This window comes from Rissa tridactyla, chromosome 7, assembly GCF_028500815.1.
Source record: "Rissa tridactyla isolate bRisTri1 chromosome 7, bRisTri1.patW.cur.20221130, whole genome shotgun sequence".
NCBI lineage: Eukaryota > Metazoa > Chordata > Aves > Charadriiformes > Laridae > Rissa > Rissa tridactyla.
The window spans coordinates 51,787,980-51,809,903 of NC_071472.1; the positions used below are offsets into that span (position 1 = coordinate 51,787,980).

General features: G+C 41.4%; 1 protein-coding gene across 1 annotated transcript in view; it reads left to right on the plus strand.

Annotated features, from left to right (window-relative positions):
* The window catches only part of LHFPL7 (LHFPL tetraspan subfamily member 7), a 66,432-nt gene that overhangs the window by 40,323 nt on the left and 4,185 nt on the right, over positions 1-21,924 (plus strand). The window lies entirely within an intron of this gene.

The following is a 21,924-nucleotide window of genomic DNA, read 5'->3' on the forward strand; positions in this document are numbered from 1 at the left end:
TTGAAATGCAGAAATCCAAACGTGATTAAAATGCAGGTTTTCCAATGTATATTTCATCAAGGCTAACCATGAGCAATCCTTTTAAAATATTTCCTTTGATGGCTGGCTGTTTATTTGGATTCAGTGAATGCAGGTTTGGTGAAAGAGGGTGTCAAACAGGTCAAGAGGCGAGACGGACACTGTGCCCTGGAAATTCAAGCCTTTATTATCTGGTCTCCATGGGATTTCCTTTCCTACATGGAAAAATGTGTGGTAATGCCATAGCAACAATAAAGGAAGAAACATAGCAGGACATGTCTCTGCTGTTTAAGGCTTAGTAGGCTGGATTTTGTAAATGACTGCATTTCCAGAACAGTTATTTTGCTTAGAGTAGTATAAACAATGAGAAGCTAAACTAAAGGCACAAGAAATAAGGATGAGCAGCTTTCCATTTTCTCTTTGAGGATTTGTCTGTAAGGCAAAAGGAGCCTTATAAATATTAAGGACAAGTTGAAAAATCCCCATTTTAATTTTAAACTAACTCCTCTCCCTCGTCTCATACCAAACTTATAAAAGAAGCATCCTTAAGCCCCACGATAAACCCCTCACCCTGTGTGGGGTGCAACAGCCGTCTGCAACTGCATGTGTTCCCTGTGAGCCAGTTCCCACAGGCAAAGTCAACTGCCTGTTTGTTAGGCAAAGGGACTTTGATTAAGGATTTCAGGGTCTAAATGGCCTTTAGGGCACCTGGAATATCTATGGAGATTCGCAAAACTGGAAGTCTCCCTTGAGTGCTGCACTTCAAGGTTGGGCAGCTCCCCGGGGGAAGGTCCTGCTCTCTGGTGGCACAGGCCAGCTACCGTGCAGTATGTACACTAGCAGGACATATGGGAAGGCATAGGCTGCTTTTTTTTCCCTATGGATTTGATCTAGTATTTCACGGCAACACGACTCACCAACAGTGCTCTTAAAGCCTTTTGCAAACAGTAGATCAACATGATTTATCAAAATCAGGTTATAATCATGACACTGATCTGTCAGTCAGCAGCCCCAGAGGGAAGTGTTTGCAGCCCTCCTATAACCCTTAAGATCCTTGACACGAAATGCAAGGCTTCCTGAGCTGCTCCATGACCTTATTTGTAACCTTCCTTTCACAAGCCATTATTCTTCACACAGTGAGCCCAGATTGCAGAGCCCATCAGTGCCTCCCACGGAAGAGGTCTCGGCTTAAAACTCAACAGTCTAGCTGTCATATTTCAAACCAGCGCTTTATCAGAGGAGATCAAAGTCACGCCAAGAAAAGACGTAAGGGGAGGTGTGTGCAAGAAGGAAAAAACCTCTCCAGTTTTCAGGAAAAATGGCTAACTATAACTACATTTCATAGAGTTACACAATTTTTGCTGGAATACATCTAAAAGACTAGATTCAGTGCCTTAATTTGCAAACTTATTCTACATACCCATCACAGGCTCTGCAAAACAGTACCTCTGACCTCAACCTCTGCCCACTCCTCCCGGTCTGCCCAGGAACCTCAATTAGTCATCGGGTATAATGTTGTGATAACTGCTTTGTAGTTTAACTGTTTCACTCAGATCACCTCTCAAGGGAGGGTGCCCAGCCTCAGAAATTCCCTGCCCTTGTGCAGAGGGAACAAGTGCTCCGTGTCTTCCCTTCAATCAAGACCAAACCCTTCAGTGGTCTGCTTTGAAGCCTAAATCTCAATTTATTCAGGCTCTCATCACAGGAGAATGCCAACATTTAATTTATAAGTTATCTAGTATTATACTGCCTCTGTATGTTTCTTTGAAAAGAGTAGCCAAAGTTGGGCAGTAACCAGAGCCCATCAAAAAAGCTACTGGCAAGAGGTCCTAGTGTGCCTTGATAATTACCGTGAGCACATGACTGACAAACTCACAGGGTTTCATTCAAAAGGCTTCTTCATAAAGAATAATAACTGCACTAATTATATGAATTCTCTAATAGAGATAAACACATGTTGAAATAATTTCACTAGGCATAAAAAGAAGTATCGTGACATTAACACTTACCAGATTGAAAACATCTGGGTTTAGAAAATGGATTGGTTAGACAGCCAGCTTTTGCAGGGCTTTGCAGGGTTATTTCCCCCTTCGGATTAATCTACTCGACTACAGAATAAGTATTTTTCTGACCTGCCAGCAGAGACAATATTAATAGTTTCTAATTCTTTAGTCAGCAGAACAATAAGGCGAATGCATGCTTGGGATTGGGTAAAGGGGAGTCTTTATGATCCTCTAGCATCCCTTTAAATTCTCCTTCTGTCACTTGCAACAAAACAGGCACTTTTTGGTATGGGAAACACATAGAAAGAACACAAAGAAAAAGGAAAAATAAGCCTGCCACCTTTAAGCGTAGAACTGCACTGAGATTTATGGGGTTATGGCTAAGGAACAGAATAATAGCTGATACCTTTTTATGGCTGATTGGGAAAAAGTAAATGTATTTCATATACTATGTACTATAATACAATGGTTAGTGATCTCAAAGAGATAATAGATTGACTTTTTTTTTCATTAAAATGCCATTAACGAATGGAATAGGTGGGAGGAGCCACTGACTTGATGGTGGTAAACGACCTGATCACAGGTGAATAATAATAATTGTGCATCGGCAACGATCAGTGCCAACTTGACAGATAGCTCAGATTTGACCTGTAATATTTGGCATCAAACCTCATTTCTATGCATCCAGCTTCATGCCTTCTATCTTTATTACCCAGTGCATTTTCTTTTCTGAGAGCAGTCTGATTGCTACTAATCTTCTAGCCTGTAACCTAATGCTCTCTCTTTAAATGAAGTCCCCATATTGTTGATAAAGAGTCATTGTGTTCGCTTATCTCCCTCCTCTCCAGAAGTGATAGCAGGAAATCTGACTTCTCAATTAACCTGTGCTGAATTAGAATCTTTATGATCGAATTGGTCAATGTGGGTTTTTTTTTTTTTTTAATCTGGACTGCTTGAAACTCAGAATTAGGGTTTGTGAATCTCACCAGAGCCTCTTTCTGTACGTCAGATTGCTGTGGTATACACAAATGAGAAGCCATTTTCTTGTCATTCTTACAAATTGCTTCTCTTTCTGAAATTTTCGAAGGAGGAATGAACATGGCACTGTGTTGCAGGGAAAGCAACAGAAATGAGATCATTTACACCATGGAAAAATAATGGTTGTTTCACAGATGTTGCAAACAAAGGCGAGTATGGCATAGATCTGTTTGTAAGACAGAGGCCAGACCCTCCACAAATTAATTAAAATTATTATTTAAAATGCTTTTTTTTTTCTGGGATGCAATATTATACATCAGCATGTGAGAATGAAGACATTCAAAATCCAGTATACTTGTGTCTTCTGCATGTTTTCCATAACGTTCTTTTCATATTAAAGTAATCTATGGCTCACAAATGCCATATCCCATATGGGAATCTCATCAAAGGTTGGGGGAAAAAGTAAATGAATAAATAGTCAAAAGAGATGCAAGAGTTTCCAACCGAGTCAGGCCAAGAGCCATGAGGGCTGCTGGGCTGGGAGCGTGTCCAACCCACTGGCCTTGACATGGCACAAATGGCATGGGCTTTCCTTTGCTCTGCTCCATGCGGGCTCTCTGGTATCTATGGGACATCCTTCTGCCTCCATGACTGCTGTGTAAAACCTGGTGTTAGACACTGTCTTCCCTGCATGTCTTTGAGGTAAAGTAGGGCTTAACCTGGAGCAATAAGGCTTGTTCTAATTCCTTGGCATTTCACATAGATAAACCAAGAAGTTTAATTATAGAATGTTTCATCAGAGACTGTATTTAAGATCATCAAAATGTCTCCTACATTAAAAAGCATACAAATTTCATTAAAATATGGATACCTAAGAAAAAAATATTTAGAGGCTAAATGGAAGCCCTGCCATTACCACTTCATTTCCTTGCTGCTGTTTGAGTTTTGACGGGAAGGGCACTGGCAGCAGCTCCTACTCTGATTAATACATTTCCGTTTAAGATTCCACCTGTAATTATCCACTGTAGGAACATGAAGACCTGGCCAGGTTTAAACCAGCATGCCCCGGATATCTCCTTTATTCACCAGATAGGTACTTCAAATATTTTTCGTGTTCAAACAGGGATGCATAGCTATAGTTCATGGAGGGCTCACCTAGGCTATGTTTATCTGGCAGGAGAAAGCCTGCATTAACACACACAGAGGTTGGTACAAATCAAATTTTCCATCTCTCCACTACAGATTAAAGCACAAGCTAAAACTAATGCCATAAAATAAAAAAAAATGGACACAGCACAGAAGTTTAGTCTGTGTTTTACAAAAAAGTGAGGATGTCATTGAAATGTGATGGAAAGTATGGAAGGAGTTTGATGTGCCAGTAGAAATCAGAGATAATTCTGGGTAAGTCATAGGATAGCAGCAAGTATAAAACTGAGAGCAGAGAGGAAACACATGAAACTCAGGGAGAAGGAAAACTTTGGAGTGAGATGGGATAGGTGAAAGATTAAATTATAGACAGGGTTATGTAAAGCTCTGAAGAGGACTAGATATCAATACAGGTTTTTTGACATTCTCTTTGAAAACAGACACTGCCTGGAAAAACTAACTCTTGCTTTATGAATATTATGGGTGAATAACAGAATTGCTTTGTAATGTTGGTTTTTTAGGTAGTTTTGCTGGTAGGAGAAAATTCTTACTAATCTTTACACTTTGTATATAAATCTCTCCATCAGGAATTTCTGTCAGAGTACACACTTGCACTGACTCAAATGTGCAAGATACGCTGTAAAACTCCATCTCAGAAGTGCATACTTTTCATAAAAATATGCCTTTGCTGAAGATTTCAGCAAATTTCAACAAATGCTTTCTCTTCCATCAGATATTTATGTTTTCGTTGTTAGATTCTGTTTAAATGCACATTACTTCAGTACCATCTTGTAATGTTTGCACAGTATTTCAAAGGAACTCCCAGTAAAAAGACATTAAGGTAATCTATGATGCTATAAATATGAGGCTTTTTTAAGAAAGTCCTTGAGTCATTTTGCTGTAATGACAGCAGGCCTCATTAAACAGCTGCATATACAGCACAGATTGGGGACGTTTGCAGTGCTAGCGAGCCTGCATTTTATAACAACCCCAAACGTGACCCCTGGGAACACAGCAGTAACAGAGACGTGGGACTTAAATTGGATTGCAAAAGGAGCAGGAGTGTCAAAGTTGGCCTCTCCCTGTGATGGGGGAGCAGTCTGGGCAATGGCCGGGTGCTGCCTCCCCTCACCTCTGCTGAACGCTTCGTTACTCAGTTCCTGCCAACCCGCTGAGCTCAGCAGGGTGACATTGTCCTGTGCGTGACAGCCACACGCACAGCCCATATTTTCCTAAGGGAAATCCCGTAGCTGTTTTGTCCAGAGTCTCCCAAGTGCTGTCTGTGTGTGTCAGCACCTTTCACACGGGCTCACTTAGCTCTGTGCGAGGTGGCTGAGCCGCCTGTGTTTCAGTCGTGCTGTTTTTGTGAAATATACCGTGACTCCTGCAGAGAGTGGGCCACAGTCCCCACCTGTAAAGATGCACTCCATGTCTGCCTTCGCTGTGTCTGTGTCATGAACTGCCTGGTTCACCGAGTTATTAGGACTAGGAAGGTCATACTTGCTCTGAAGGGCATTTTCCTCCTGCTATGGATGCTCATGGCATGTCCCACCTCTGTCCTGGCTTCTACCTCTCTGGTCAAGGTGTGCGAGCTGGGCTGTCACCTCTCTGGCTTGTCCCACGCTCACCAGTGTGTCTGAGCCAGTCTTGTGCCAATGAACTCAGGGCATATCGTGCTTTGACTGGTGCTACTCTCTAAATGTCCTGAGACTTTGTAGATACAGATACAGAACTGTGAGAAAGGATCTGATCTTTCCTGAAATTGGTGAAATTATACATACATTTCTCCTTGACAGCCTCTTTCAGTCTTTAGAAACCCAGGGCTGTGTTAGGCTAACCGTGCCAGCCTTACACATCTGTACTCAGTGCAGTAACACCTCCACAGTGTTTTATAAACCATTTTGAAGAACATAAACAAATACCTGGAAAATCAAATCACCACTGCTACAGAAACTCCTTTATAAAACCAGCTGTCTTTCTTGCACACCAAATCTGACCTGCTCTCAGCATGCAGGCTGTCCTCGACCTGGCCCTAGAGCTGCTCATATTGTAGGTCACTGAAATAGGCAGAATCCCCTGGAAAACGGGCTTGTGCCAATGCTGATAAGGGAAACAGCGCAAGGAGCAGTCAAAGGAGGTCAGAATTTAATCCCCTAAATCCTACTGATTTTAGTCTGGAGAGAGGAAGCTAATTTTTCTGACTGGGTGGCAGATTGAGGCTTAATGAGGATGAGGATGCCAAATAGATCTGGAGCTGTGGCAGACTCTCAGCTTGTGGCACACAAGCCTGTGGCATAGGAGCCTTCTGCTTCACCCATATCTCATGGCCATGGGAGAGCCTCAGAGGTTTGTGTGCTCGGTCATCCTGCTCTGAAGTTGCCCAAAAAGCAGGAAGAGCAATTCAGGTGCTGGTGGTGAATTCACTGATAATTGTTCATCTATTTCAGGTACTTCATCATCCTTCAGCAAAATAACTCTGTTAGGAAAAAAGCTGTAAAAATGTAAGAACAGGAAACAATTTTGAAATGCAGCTTGTTGTTGAGCAAGATGACATATGAGCAAGAAATCAAGTTTGAGAGGATCTTATAAAAGGCTGAGAGAACACAGCTGACCATTTGTTCAATTAAGCTGCTGAAAGTTCAACTCTTTATTGAACAGAAACAAAACATTAAAGTCAAGACATGCAGGCACACAGAGGCTTAACTAGGACTTTGTAATTTGCCACTGGACGATCTGGCTATGAATTTGTCTGCAAGTCATTTCATGAGGTCTGAGGGGTTATATCCTCCATGGGTCACTGAACACAGGTGAGCATTTTATAAAATATTGTTCTTTCAGCCCCTCACTAAGTGTGTACAGAATACCAGGCTTCCAGACTCCTGAATTAAAGCTGTAAATTTGAACTGTCAAAGCCAAAAGATGTTGGACTAGGCAGCAGGTACCTTTGTGACATTTTCTTATTACACGTGCTGAGATGCAATTGCTCATAGAGGGCATTAAATCAAATTGTGGATGGAAGCTGCAACACCCTGGCTTCCCACCTTACCGCAGGCGCTGGCAAAAGACTTGCCATTAACCTGCATGGCTGGGGAGCTGGAAAGTGGAGACACTTCCCTTTCGCATGGGTTTTGCCATCCCAAATTTAACTGTGCACCTGTGACTCTGACCAGTCACAATTATCTTAATGAACTTCAGCCTATGGAGCAACTATTCCATCCCACTTGCAGGATAACATCTGCTCCGCTGCTTAGTTGGGCATGTGGTCCTCCCAAAATGTGATCAGCCATGGAGGAGCAACCACCTTGGGTGGCTGCTGCCCATGTCCAGAAACACAGGAGAAAGAATGATTTGACAAAATTAACGACGCGAGAAGACTAGTACTGTGCCGAATTGGTTATATGGTTATTGGTTTGCATCTTACACAACCCACAGTAGCTCAGCAGATAGCCAGACACTGTTGTGGACAGAAGTTTAACTGTTTGCATTGAGTTACAGTTTTGGTGTGGACACATCTCTCGGAACAGTAGAGGTAGACACTGCACTGTCAGCATCATTCAGTGAGGCCATGGGCTCCCCATCAGAGGAGTTTACTTGGCCTTTGTTGTTAATTGCTCCACTCATTGCTTCTTTGTAGTCAATCAAATTTAATTCTGTCTGTGGATCCAGTAATTACATGTTCTTGTTTTTATGCAGGGCTAATAGACCACCTAAGGCTTTGTGTAAATTAGTTAATGTTTTCTCCTGCAAAGCTGGCATTTTTCCTGTATTGTGGTGGCAGGTGCAAAATGTTCCTTTGCAAAAGCATATGGCAAATTGCTGAAGTACAGCAAATGCTTATGGGTTTTTGAAGGACAGGGTTGAAGGAGCATGTTCTTTATGATATATTAGAGCACAGTGTTAATTTTATAGTTCTTCAGTAGACTGAAATGCCTTAAAGTTGCTGCTGAGAAAGCAGATGGAAAAAAATTCTTATAAGGAACATGGAAGCAACATAATTTCAGAAGGTGCTTAAGTCAAGCGGGAATGGCTATATAGGGCAAACGGTTAAAAAGGAGCACGAGTCGGTATCTGTCTTGCACAGAAATGCAAACTTGTGGAGCAAAGTTTTTAGACCAGCTGCATAAAAATGAAGGATTCTGTAGGGAAAGATAAACTGGTACTATTGAATAGTAATCTGCTAGACATACTACAAGAGAATTGTGGTCCTTTGTAGATATCTGGGGGCAAAACCTGGCCTAAAGGGGTCAGTGGCAACATTTCTGTTGACTCAGTACGGGCAGGATTTCATTCTAATTCTTTAACTGTTTTTATTTCCTGTAAATAATCCCTGCTAGAGTTGAAGAACATTTTTAAGTGAAGGTTTATTCCTGAGTGCATAACTATAATGCATTAATAAATCAGTAGCCAAACTAAATAACTACTGTTTTCCAAATATGTTTCAGTTTTCCAATTTATTTCTTTTTCCTCTTTCTCGTATTGAAAACAACCCAAAAATCCACATTTTCTGGCAATTTTGGGATGCCCATAAGAGGGGTAACGTATTCCTTTCTCTACCAAACGATCCCTGCCATGTGTTCAGCAGTGGCGGAGTCAAAAGCGGAGCATTAGTTCAGCTTTGGTTCCCTTTGCTTTCTGCTGATCCCATGAAATTGAAAAAGCAAGTGGAAAAAACCTGAAAGATCCCATCACATTTTCTCCAATTTACAGTACTAACTATCATGTTATGCAAAAGCCTGAGGTAAGCCTCAAAGTTGGATCACTTACACGGCAATTTCCTTGAAGAGCTGTTGGATCACATTTTTGTATCGTTTTCTTCTACATAAAAGTATTTTATTGCATATATTTATTCCAGTGACCTGGAATTCATTTATCTGACAAAGAGATTTCCATGACTGAGCTTCCAAACCTACAGAGAAAAGTATGACACATCTGCTTTTAGTTTGTCCTTTCTGTGGCTAATTTGAAAATGAACACTAGCGAAATATGTCTACAGTGCAGAGGTTGTACAGAGTTACTAGAAAAACCGAGGTTGCAAACTTCTAGGTGGCAGCAACTGTGCCAAACTGCAAAATTAATATGACTATGATGGAGCGTAGGAAGGACTGCAGTCAGTGGGCATGCAGTGTTTCTTGGGTACTAAAACCCCAGGGATTTAGATCAGCTGCTGAAAAATCCTTTAAATCTTCTAACTTGTTCCCAAGTCCCTCGCACAGTAATCATATACTGCAGCTGAGACCTTACGTCCTCCCCCGAACAGCCTATCAAAGCAAGCAGCAGGGATGTCTTCGTCTGGAAGCTGACTCTTACACATTTACAGTCTCTAAAATGAATGTGGGGCCTCTTTATGCCTTTGTCAGATGACACCCTAAAAGAATCAGGATGCAGAACAAGTGCCGTTATGTCCTGATGCTGTGCTGAAACGTATTCTTCTATTAGAAGGAAAATTAGTTAAATGAATGGAAACTTTTGGCCCGTGATGGCTGCTGTATGCAGTTAGGGTTCATCGTTTGCCCTGCCTAGATGCACATCACTTCTGCCAGAACAAATGAGCATTTCCCTGATTAATCAGTAGCCCTCAGGGAACTGCTCTTTCTGCACATATATTATGATCATTAAGAAGCCTTACTATCCTGTGCTTGTTGCAGGATATGGAAAATGCAAAGTAAATTGTGCAAAATATACTATGTTTATTAGACACATTTCTCTGTATCTCTTTCAGTAATGGTGTAATTTTGGCATCCTGAGATGACAAATGAGGTATTTAAGGTCATTTTTCTGTGCTGCCCTATAAATGTTATTAACTCAAACATTTAAATGCAGGAAGATGGAAATGCTGTGGGGTTATTGTTGTCATCCCTGAAGGGGGCTGACCAGCCCTAACGCAGCGCTTGCCTGGGGTGTTTCTCAGAGCTCTGATGTGGGGCTGGCAGTCCCACTGCTGGTGCCTGCGACAAAGCGGGGGTCCCAGGTCTCTGCAGGGCGGTGGGGAGCTGGGTAGACACAGCTGCGCAGGGGTGCCTGGGGCTGGGCTCTGCTCACCCGCTGGAGTCAGAGAAACCCAGCTGCGTGGCTGGCGTTCCTCCCAACAGCATCCTTACACCCCCATTGACGTACACTGGTCCACTGGGCCGCTGTAACCTGCCCAACCAGTGTAGGTTCGACGGAGGGTTTGCTCTCCTGGCTCAGCCAACCCTACCCACTCCTGACATCTCACACGGAACAGTTGTGCTGGGCAGCACCCTTGGCAGGACCAGCATCGCTTGGACCCAGCAGTGCCACAGGGGCAGGACAGAGGATAGAGTCCTTTACTATATTTGAAAGCGCAGCTTTCACTCTGCAAGCAAATTACTGGTGAAATCACATTTGACAGATTCCAGAGTAATTGCTGTGTGAGCAGCGCTTGAGTTTAGGAGGCAGGCGTGACTGCGTGTTCACCTGACAATTAGGTGCCTCATCCCATCCAGGCAAGCATCTCACCATTGTATGATATTGGACACCTAATTAAACATCAAATTAAAATGAATAGGTCCCCCTTCCACTAGCATAACCACCTAATTCTGGTACTGCATAAAGCTTGTCCTATTGCAAGATAAATTATTTACTTTCGGGCAACAGGGCATATCTCCTTCCTGCCAGGCACTTAGCCAGTTCTGAAGAGGGGCCATCGTGCCACAGAGGGCATGGACCATGTCTCTTCTTTGCTTTCCCCCATCTTCAGGCTCTGGTTTCCATGGCAAAGACGCTCAGGCCTGCAGGGTGGATCAGGACAACCGATGTGGAGGCTGTCTTCTGTGTCCTGGACTGAGACAGATGGAGAGAGAGGGGGCACAGGGCTGGCTGGTGGCAGAGCCTATTGCTTTGCTCTATCTAAAACACCAGGTCCCGCTGCCAACAGTTATTGCTCATAGAGACAGAGCTGAGAGGCGGCTGCAGGGGAAAGCAGCCGTTAAATACTGCTTGAGTCCCCTCTGCCATCACTGGGCTGAGTGGCCCTGCCGCCCTGAGCTCTGTGTGGTGCTTGGAGCCAGAACCAAACCCACTGACTGGGAGAAACTTCCACAAATTTCAGCTTGTGGAAGTCTTTCCACTAATGCTTTTCTCACATGAAAGAGAATTTGGCTGTCTGATATTGTCCCCTGATGGGCCTATATTGATTTCTTTTTTAAAGATGAAAATATATGATGCAGTGCTCTTGAAAAATTAGAAAAACAAATCAGCCTGGAGCTCAATATGATATGTAATGTTTAAAATGCTAGCTAAAGACTACATGAAAGGGAAGAGAAATATGCATTTTTAATTACAAGATCTGAGTTTAGAAACTGGCTTCACTTCCCTGACCCCTGGACTGGAGGGCACAGCTTTTCTGGCACTCTCACATGTTAACAAGGTCATCTGCACTCCCAGGAGAAACTCAGAATTTATAACTGGAGTTTCAGCAGATAAAAAAGAGAAGAAAAAGAGACTGATTTGCAGTTTCTTTGCATAAAAATATACTCAGAGAAATTTCCAAAGCACGTGCCTCTCCCGGTGGTGGGGTCTTAAGTAGTTTCTTTCTTAAGAAAGAACAATGTATATTTTATTTAAGCACTTCAGCTCCCCTTAAAAAAGAAAATCTAGAAAATAAATAAAGTTCAGCATCAAAAGATCCACAGTAGTGCTATTCTCTGTATTAATAAAACAAAGGGAATAATACCGATGTCCTTGAGAGTAACTGTTTCTTACAGAGATAAGATGGTGATTAATGGGAAATTTGTTCTTGCCAGAGGTGGCTATCAAGTATAAGTAAATAAATGGTATGGTTCCATTCTTGCAGTCTACCTACCATAAATATTATTACTCTGGTAATAGGAAGCTGTAATACTGCTGGCCATTGGAAGGTTAAGATTCTGAAAACACCCTTGCCCCTAAGGTTATTCTGTTGATGATGTCATTTACTATGATGCCACAGGAAAAACAAATGGCATGGCAACCAATTCAATTTAGTTTTAAAATAATTTCCAGAATACAATGTTATTTTCTGATGGTGTCACTGCACCTTGTCAAAATTAGCCAAAGATCTTAACCTCAAGAAATGGAACAGCCTTTATGAAGCTGGATTTTAAACCTGATAAAGTGCTGGAACAAATAAATACGGGTGTTGTCCCTTCTGATGTATTTTAAGAGATCTCCCTATAGGCAGTGGTACATGTCCTGCAGCAGCTTGCCTCCTTCCTAAGCACTCGGTGGGAAGCAGAACATTGCTAGGAGGCACCAACCTCCTGCAGTTCTCCTTAGCGCGTGCCTGAGGTGACTCGCACAAGAGACAGAGGATTTCCAATGCTACCTTAGGCAGAGATAGAAAAATACCCTCCCCCACAAAGACATTCAATTGTCCCCATAGTTTATTTATGGATTTTGTATTTCACAGTCCAAATATATTAACTAAGTTATTCTGTCAAGAAATATAAATGATGATCATTTGTTAGCTGCACCACTTGAATAATTGTATCAAAGTGTAATAAAGTTATTGAATGGATTTATTAACCTGATGAAGTAACTCATTAAATCCTTCAAATGCATTAATGAAGGAGGAAGTGTGGGCCCTTTCAGTATAATTGGAGATGGGAAATTGTGCAGCTGGGCCAACCTGATAAAAATGATCAGATATTCCGAATCACTTCTATTTAGCTAGTAATTTTGGGCATTTCTAGCACTACTCTGGATTTCTACATTATTTTTCTAACCTAAGTAGCTCTGCCTCAGAACTCAATGACTTCTTTAGTTTCACTATGGCCTGAAGTTACATTTGTATGCTTACAAGTCGGGAGCTGAAGCACACATCAGTCAATGATGAGTTTCTTGCCCCATGCAGCAGAGAAGGGACACGAGCCAGAACTGGCCTTTTGAAGAACACTAGAATGGCTAACTGTTGGAGTTGAGAGGGGCCATTGCAAGCAATGACTTGCTTAGGCACTCGTCAGTGGTGCTGGAAGTGGGAGGTGAGGAGCAGATCTGGTCTGTCCCACTGGCAGGCTGAGGTGTGCTCAGCAATATGACGTCTAGGGAGTTTCGTCTCTTTTCTTCCAGCAGCCTTGGACTAAATCAGCTCTTGTGTGAGACATGGCTGGTGGTTCTTTAAAGCAGACCTGTCCACTGCTAATTGAGTATGTGGCTTGACCAGCAAGACCAGCCTGGTGCTGTTTTGACCATGTGCTTTAACAGGAACACATTCCTGACCGTTGCTGTGTAAGACTTGGCTGAGGAATATAGGGGTCAAACATGGCTGAAGTCAAATGTTAGCTGTGCTGCACTAATTCATTTGCACAGACAGCAATCAGAACGAGCAACCTCTGCTCAGGAAACCAAACAAGCTGGATGGTAGGAAGAGGGTGCACTGAGCAAGGGAGTCAGACTTGTTTGAGGATCAGCCCTGGGATCCCCTGCATCACCTCCAGGCAGCTTACAGTGAATTAGCAGTTGCTCTCCCATTTCCTATCTGCAGAGCATTTAATTTAAGCCAGAGTTGATTCCTTTTATAATGTTTTTAAAGGTTAGGAACACCACAGTATGAGTACAAGCTGCACATTTCCAGCTGGCAGCATTAAAAAGCTTCCAAGTACTCAGGTAGTATTTACTGTTGGAGGTGCTACTATAACCCACTTCAGCAGGACGTAGCCTACCATATGGCTACAGCTGTGTGGCACCTGGGCTGTAAAAAGAGGGGAGCTCGGGAACAGACAATTATTTCCAACATTACTTGTGGTGTTGCTGATTTATGGTGGGCTGGAATCAGCAGCGTGAAATGAGGGTTGTTACAGAACTGTTTTTTATGGTCAGGTGGCAGCATGTGTGCTTCTGCTGAGTGATGACATTCACAGGACTAGGACATCTGAGAAATAGAAAACTCCGGTTTCAACCCCCTGTCAAGGAGTTTTTATTAGGAGATATGAAAACATGCAATTTGTGTCGTCCTGGTAGTTCCTGTGCCCTGGGAAAACTGAAGCTAGTCTTTGTAGCTTAAATCAATTAGGAGAAGGATGTAGGATGCCTTTTTTGTTTTAGGCACGTATTTTTCATGGTTGCATTCCAGATAAAATGCTGTTCTGTCAGAGATTCTAATCACCTTTCAGCCATTTATGTAAAATACACGTCTCTGAAAGAGGTAATGAATGCGATATCCCTGAGGCTTGAAGACTGCTGGGATGTGAAGTGCAACTGTAACGAAGCGAGACATGGGCATTATTCTCAGGCATCAGGCCTCCCGCTACCACAGACTCGGCTGCCCCATCGTGAGTCTCTGCAACGCAGGAGACAGGGTACAGAATGCGCAAAGTCAAAATAAATTCACTATACAGCGCTTTACAGTAAGGTCACCTCTGATGTAAGGCTAGTATTTAATGGCCACCAGCTTCATTATAAATCTGTTTCCATAAGCGTCTGCTCTGCCTAAATTGTGAGTCTTGGGAGAGGTGAAAAGATTGATTTAAAACAGACCTGTGAGGTGAGCACATGGGGAAGAGAAGGGAGCAAATGTGTCATATCAAATCATGACATGTCAGGTGATCTACACATCCTGCCCGTCTTTTGGACCTCAGCCCCTGCTCTAAATAGCTCTTTAAGAACTTGGAACTGACAGCCAGAGCAGGAGCCAAGACCTGCTGTAGGCTGGGCAGCATCTCCCCTTCCCAGGCGAGCGGCTCCAAAGGAGAGAAAATATGCTGCAAGGAAACAGGTCCACTCCCTCACTGCATCCTCCTGCTTATGGACCCAGGCCGGTACTGTTCCTTGCTAGGGAATGCATCAGATGGTGAGTTGAAGCTGCACTTGTTCTTAGCCAAAAGATCACAAGAAGAAGTATTAATTTAAGTTTTCAGTCATCAATTTCATTCCTTGCTTGTGCTGGAGAACATACTCATTTTGGCATGGATAGTTAAGAAGACAAGCAAAGTGTTTGCCACCTTTATTTCTATTTGTAGAAATGAAGTTGAGCAGTTGACCAGCGTGCATTTCTTAGAAAATGTATACCATATTATGTTTACCTAAAATAGAACAACTGAAATAGGCACTTCTTAACTATTAGCACTCCTTAACTCTTGAATAAAAAGTAACACAGAGATAAGGGAATACAGGCATATTACAGGCACAATACATTCTGAACATGCTGCTCTCATCTAAAGAATCCAACACTTAAATATGTCAATATTATATTATTAATCTGCTTCTGTGTTTGCTGTTCTGAAAGAGGTGAAGTGAGCATGACTGAAATAATTTCCAAAAAATTAAACAGAAAATATATATAATTATTGAAGCAATACAAAAAAGGAAAACTGCAATGGCTTCCAAATTAGAGTGCATCTGACAGTCCCCATTTCTTAGCTCTCCGAGTCTTGTAAAATTTTGTGTAACAGTCTCCCGTTTTGAGAAACATTAGCTCTTCTCTCTCCCTTTTACAGTCTGCTAAATAGGCTGTATATCTTCTAACCTTGCAGATGACAAAATGCACTCTTTCACCATAGTCCACACAGTGCTAGATCATTTCAGCCTTTTTGAGTAAATGACACGCAACTCTATAACTGCATGATTAGGCCCATAGATTACCAGATTACATCCATAAATCTTCACCATAGCTACCACTCACTTGGCAGAAATAGTGAAGTTTCATCATTTGTTCTCATGTAGAAAACATGCTGTGAAATGCAACCTCAAAGGTCACTGGGATGGCATTTCCTTTTGTGGCCCTTAATAAACCTGCAGCTAATGCAGCAATTAGCAAGCCCAATTACCTCTATGCTGGCTTCAGAGAATTTCTTTTCCAAAGTCTGGATAGTTAGATTCCACTCCCTTCAGTTAAAAAGTGAGGTAGACTCAGCTATTCGTACAATTGTTACACATCTCTGAAACAGGTGACTTGTGCTATAAGGGCCATCTGAATGAGGAAGTTGTGCCAACAGAACTTCAATGGGATATTTCAGTGGTACTAAAACAGATGTGTGCAAAAAAGGTGCATGGGCATTCTTTATTTCAGTGCTAGTTTTATTTAAAATAACGTGTTCCTATTCCACCTCAGCTAAATCCAAATAAACTGAAATGGAAAACACTGTCCAGCTTTCTATGTACATATATTTCCCAGTAGTTTTGCATATATATATATATAAAAATACAAGTTACTATATCTGATGCAGTTCCTTAGCTTGTAAGCTGTAGTCACATACTTGGCATTTATTTAAAAATAGAGTTTGGAGACATTGTTCAAACTAACACATTTCCTTTGTTAGCTAACAAAGGAGTTTGAGAAGCTACATAGCTTTTGTTAGAACCACATTTATATTACAGCTGCTAAGTGCTAACTTGTGAGTTGCACCATTTAGAAAAGCTAGAAAAGGAGCTGGTATAATCTACTTATTTGGCAACAGTCCAGCACTGATACATGCTCTCCAAATCACAACATCTTTGACTGAAATGAAGCCAATGGGATAATTCTTTACGAAGGAGAAGAGCCTAACTGTAATATGTTAGAATTGGTTGTATCATTATTATGAGTTCCAGCTCTTTGTTCAGTTACAAAGGAAGATAGCTACATTTTGATAGCAAGTATATGGGTGTTATTATCCTTTTTCCCTGCTCTCCGTTTTGCTTTCCTTGGAAGGAATAATTGCTGGGGCTGCTTTCAAGAGTTTGAACTATAGGTGCCTGACATGCACCTGCAGGAGCTCAGCAGAGCAGAATGGCATTTAATAGTGGTCCCTGTTTGCCCTCTGCCTCCAAAGTTTTGTTTCCATAACACTAGGATTTTGTCTGGTTTGTTTTATCTTTGACAGGTCACTTTCCTCTTTATTTTATTTATACTTCATTGCCATTTAAAATGATGCCTACTGATTTTAGGTGCATTTCAGCTCTCACCAAAATTACTCTAGGTAATGCCTCCTTTTCTGAAGTAGCCAAAAGGAAATCACTGATTTGTGGAAGCCCAAAATTCCATCTTGTTTCTGTTTGTACGCTCATGCACAGCTATTACCAATAGTAACTGTGACCTTGGATCTTATTTAGCATTGTCTTTAGGTTTCCAGTCGTTGGAAGAGACATACAGCTATCTCCTTTTTGTATAGGTATCTCCTTTTTGCACCACCTATGTCCAAAATATCCTAAATATAGTGACCCTTCAGGCATGCTAGAAAAATATTTGTTTGGGAAGAGTGCAGGAAGGTACTGAGTGCAGGTTAGTCAGTGCAGCAGGACAAGAGATGATGTTTTTGAAGATGTCTGGCTGTGTTAGTGGTTGAAAGGTTTTCTCATTGCTGCACAGATGTTAGCTGTATTTCTGGCTTTGTGTTAGGGTGTCTGAGGCTTTGGATCAGCATTTGCTTTCCCATTTAAAATGATGTAAGTAAAATCACATTAACATAAAGGATAGCTTAAGAGGCGCGAATAAAATTATCAGATTAATAAAATATATAAACCTGAGAGGAAGTGTGTTATTCAAAGGCAACTGCTTGTGCATAAGAAGAATTGCCAGTTTTAGGAAGGGAGGTAATGGATTATATGTGAGAAGAAACTTTTTGATGAGATGAGTGAAAACTGCTTTGGTAGATCAAGCTCTGTCAATAAAAATGGTCCAAGAAGCGATAAGACTGTGATAATCTGCAATAGGGTTGGAATAATACTCTTGCTGGCCTACGATTCAGCCCTAATTCTAATGATTGTCTGATATGTCCCACAATCTTGCAATTAATCTTTCATTGTCACAAGTATCAGGAATATAATATACTCCTAAAATAAGCAAATTAAATTTCTAAAACAAACTAATCTTTTTACAGCATGTAATTTCAGGAAGATAATTCATGCACACAACATATTTTACGACTGGTGATCAGTACTGCTACTACACATCATCTAAATGTGGTAACAAATACAATAAAATAAAATAGCTTTTTCCAATCTCTATAATATTTGCGTTCCACCTCTGGATTTCCACCCAGTTCAACATTAGTATGAAAGGATACACATAAGCTTAGCCAAGTTTTCACATTCCTGCTTCACAATACAGAAAACTATTCAATTATTCTGTTTCATACTTTGAAAACTCCATCAGTCTTGCCAAAAGAAGTGGAAATGGAAATAGCCATTTTTTGCCCATGGTATTTAAGAGTGTTGTACATTGGTGCCCTCTACACACACTCTAGAGAACTGCATTACATTGGTTTGTCTGGTTTAAAATAAACTTGTAAATGGTATGTGATAAATTTAAATAATTAAACAGTACTTCAGAAGCTTAATGAAATGAATGAACCATTGCAATGACAAAGAGTTATAGTTTATTAGATTTTAAAACAGCAGAAAATGTATTTTCCCAGAGTAGAAGCGTCATTGATTCAGTATTATCACCAACAATTTGCAACTTTTTCTACAAAATGCCCCGTTTTCCCTAAAAAGAAGTGTCCTCCTTTCTAATAATGTCTTATACCTATTAATTAAAGTTATTTTATTTAGAAATCTACAAAATCAGGAATCTAGTTTTTTTAAAAAAAATAGGCAAGACATATTTTTTAAGCTTTGGGCCTGCCCAAGGAGCAAGAGCATAGCGCAGAGGTCCTGCCTTGGCAAGCAAACCCTTCAGAGGGAAACCGCCATTTACCCTCTGGTTGTAGGACACCAGTGAAGTGAAGAGGGTGTGAGAGGATGAGGGTGAGACTGTAGGTGTTTAGGAGGACAGAAGATTATAAAGTAGAAATAAAAAGTGACTTACAGTTGAAGCAATGCATGCAGACTTGACTTTAGATTGCCTTGCAGTCAGCAGTGGCTGTGACTTACTGGTGAGAACTCAGGGGATGAGGAGTTGGCACTAACAAATACCCTGTGTCAGATTAAAACAAAAAAATGCATGGTTTTAACACGACTGATGAGGAATGAACCAAATGATCAGACAAGCCATGTTTAAAAAAAGAACTCCAGCTATCCACTTTATCCGCAAGTCCCCTCTATACTGCATATGCTTCATGCTACAGAACAGACCCAAATGTGTTGTCCAGGCTTCTCATCATCTTGTATGACAGCGGGATTACAGTACACATAATGGTAAGATGCGCTCACTACTGTATTCTGACACCTTTTAAAGTGATGTTTGCTGTTGGAAAGCCATGCAGAGGCATAAGTGTTATATGAGGAGCCTAAATGGAGCCCCACTGGTTCTTTGTGTGCTCTCCAGCTAACGGCACTGCTGACAGACAGCACTATTAAGCAGTCATTAGCACCGTGTCTGAAAGCTTGGCTTCTGCTGATAATAACAGGCTATTCAATATTTTGAGCCTTTGTAAGAAAGAGGGCGCCTAAATGAGAATAATGAGGTCATTCTATGACATGCCCGAGGATATGAAACCACGGGTAACTTTTTAGCCCGTTTGATATGTGAACACATTACATTCAACTGTGACAGATTATTTCTAGCCTTCAAAAAAAAAGCTTCTTCCATCAAATCACACCATACAATATCAGCACCAAAGTGGTAATCAAAACACTAGTGTCACTGTAAAGCATAACCTTCAAAATAATTCTGTGTAACCCAATCAAAAAGAAAACATGTATATGGACTGACATGTGAAGTAGAGCAAGGAATTGAGATAGTGTCAGAAAGCCAGAAAATTTTAACAGTTAGCAAAGTTCAAAAGGATTTTATGATAAAACGATTGCTTCCAATTCTGCATAATGTTTTCTTTTGCGGAATGAGATGCATGGACTATTTTGGCTTTGAAAAGATGAGCAAACTGAAATTTTTAATTTTAGACCTGCTTCTTGCTTAGAGCAGTTGCTGTTTCTCTTAGAACTGGCTCGCTTTCCTTTGCAAATGGGCCCCACATTTTACAGAAGGTTTTGCACCACGGGGCTATTTCAAGATTCTTCGTGCACTCGAGCAGCCTGGGTTTTGCGTGGGGCCATGCTGTGTATCCACATCACACCGCAATCTCTTAGGCAGCACGTTGTTCCGTTTCCAGCTGTATTACCCACGAGTGAATGCTACAACCTATGCAGGTCTATGGATTAACAGGGTTTATTTTGTTGCTCGGCTTTGCAGTTTAACACTCTCAAACTTCACAACAGCAGTAGAATCTCCCTTCTTTCTGGTTGTTCTCCAAGGCTGCTTCCCATGCTGCTTTCTACAGAGGTGGGGCTCAGGGAATTTCCCTGGGCGTGCGAGAGTGTCACACAACTGCCAGGCTGTGCCACTGAACAAAGGAAGCACGCTAGCCCTTAGCTCTTTTTCTTCTTTTGGGAAAGCTCAGTGACCTTTGCTAGACCAGTTGTTTGTGTGTGCGTCTACTTTAGCTTCATTTTAATTGTATTTTCATTTTGCATTGTTTTTAGTGGTGTCATACATGTGTAATTAAGGGAGATCTGCATAATACAGCTTACTTCTTTGTATTTAGCTTCAGCTTCTGTATGTTTATTTGATGTTAGAGCCTAAATGCACAAGCACAGCTGCTAGGAACTCAGTGCCGAACTTTGTGAGCTCCCTCCTGCCCTGGCTGCCCACAGCAGGGGCAGCTGGTTGAGTATCGGGGAGAGTGACATGCACACAAGACATTGCCTGCGCTGGGGGGGACCTTTCCCTTAACTGGCTCCTTCACACACCTCGTTCCGGGAAAGAGAGGACCACCACAGCCTCCTTTCCTTGGGAACCACTGGAAACTTATTGCTCATAAAGGCTTAAAGGAAAAGAGTGTGGTTGTGGGAGCAAGGGCAGGTAAAAGCACCTTGCTCTCAGAGAGCTCCACTTACTGGCAGGCAGTTTCTCTTTGTACCCAAACATGAGTTCCCCTAGAGGGAAAAAGACTTGGAATTTGGCTTCTGTTGCACTTTCTCTCCTTTTAATTTCATTTTTCTTGGACTTACTGTTTTTTTACAAGGGATTAACTCAGCGGTTCCATTTAGACTAGAAGGAAAGGTTTTATTCAAATTATTCAGGGACTTTACAGGCTGAGTGTGTTAAACTTTTTGACTTCATCTAGCCCTCTAACTTATTAAAGGATTTTTCATTAAAAAAGATTAATGAGTGATTGCCCTTTTTTAGTGGATACTTTTAAGATTAAGCCGCTCCAATGTTATAATTGGAGTAATATGTACATGCCCTACCTGAAAGGCAATTACAAATACAGAGAACAGCATGGAGTGTTTGTTTTATAATCCTAATGTTTCATTAGATGTTTGCTGGTTATGAATTATCTATCAGCTCAAACATAACAGTTAATTCTGATTATCACTATCCTTGAATCACTAACAATCCACCCGGAATTTGAACAAAACACTACCCTGGAAGAATGGGAAGGTAGGAAAAGGGACTTCTTCGTGGTGTCTTTCCGGTACATGAAATAAAGCCTTCTAAAAGAGACTACAGATTTTAAATACAGTGGTTATTCATTAGCAGAAAGACTAGAAAAGAAAAAATGGTTTCTGAGTGTTCTCTCAAACAAGGGGTATCCACACCAGCTGGGGTGGCATAACCCTTCACATCAGCCTCGCTCAGCCCCTCTTGACTTCCAAGGTGGGCAAAAACAGGCTCTTAGAACTGCACCGGAAGTATTTTAATGCGTCTTCATCATAGTCATGGTTTATACCTTGGGCAGTCTTGTTTTCAAAGCTGGAAAAGAGGCTCTGCTGTTCATTAAATTAATTGCATAAGCCATGATCTTTAAATGTAATGTGTGTTCATTAAAGACTGTAAAATCTGTGAAGTTCTATTAAAAGCTAACAGATAATACAGACAGTGTAATTGCAGGAGGCAAGTCTGGCTTTCCAACATCAAGAGGTG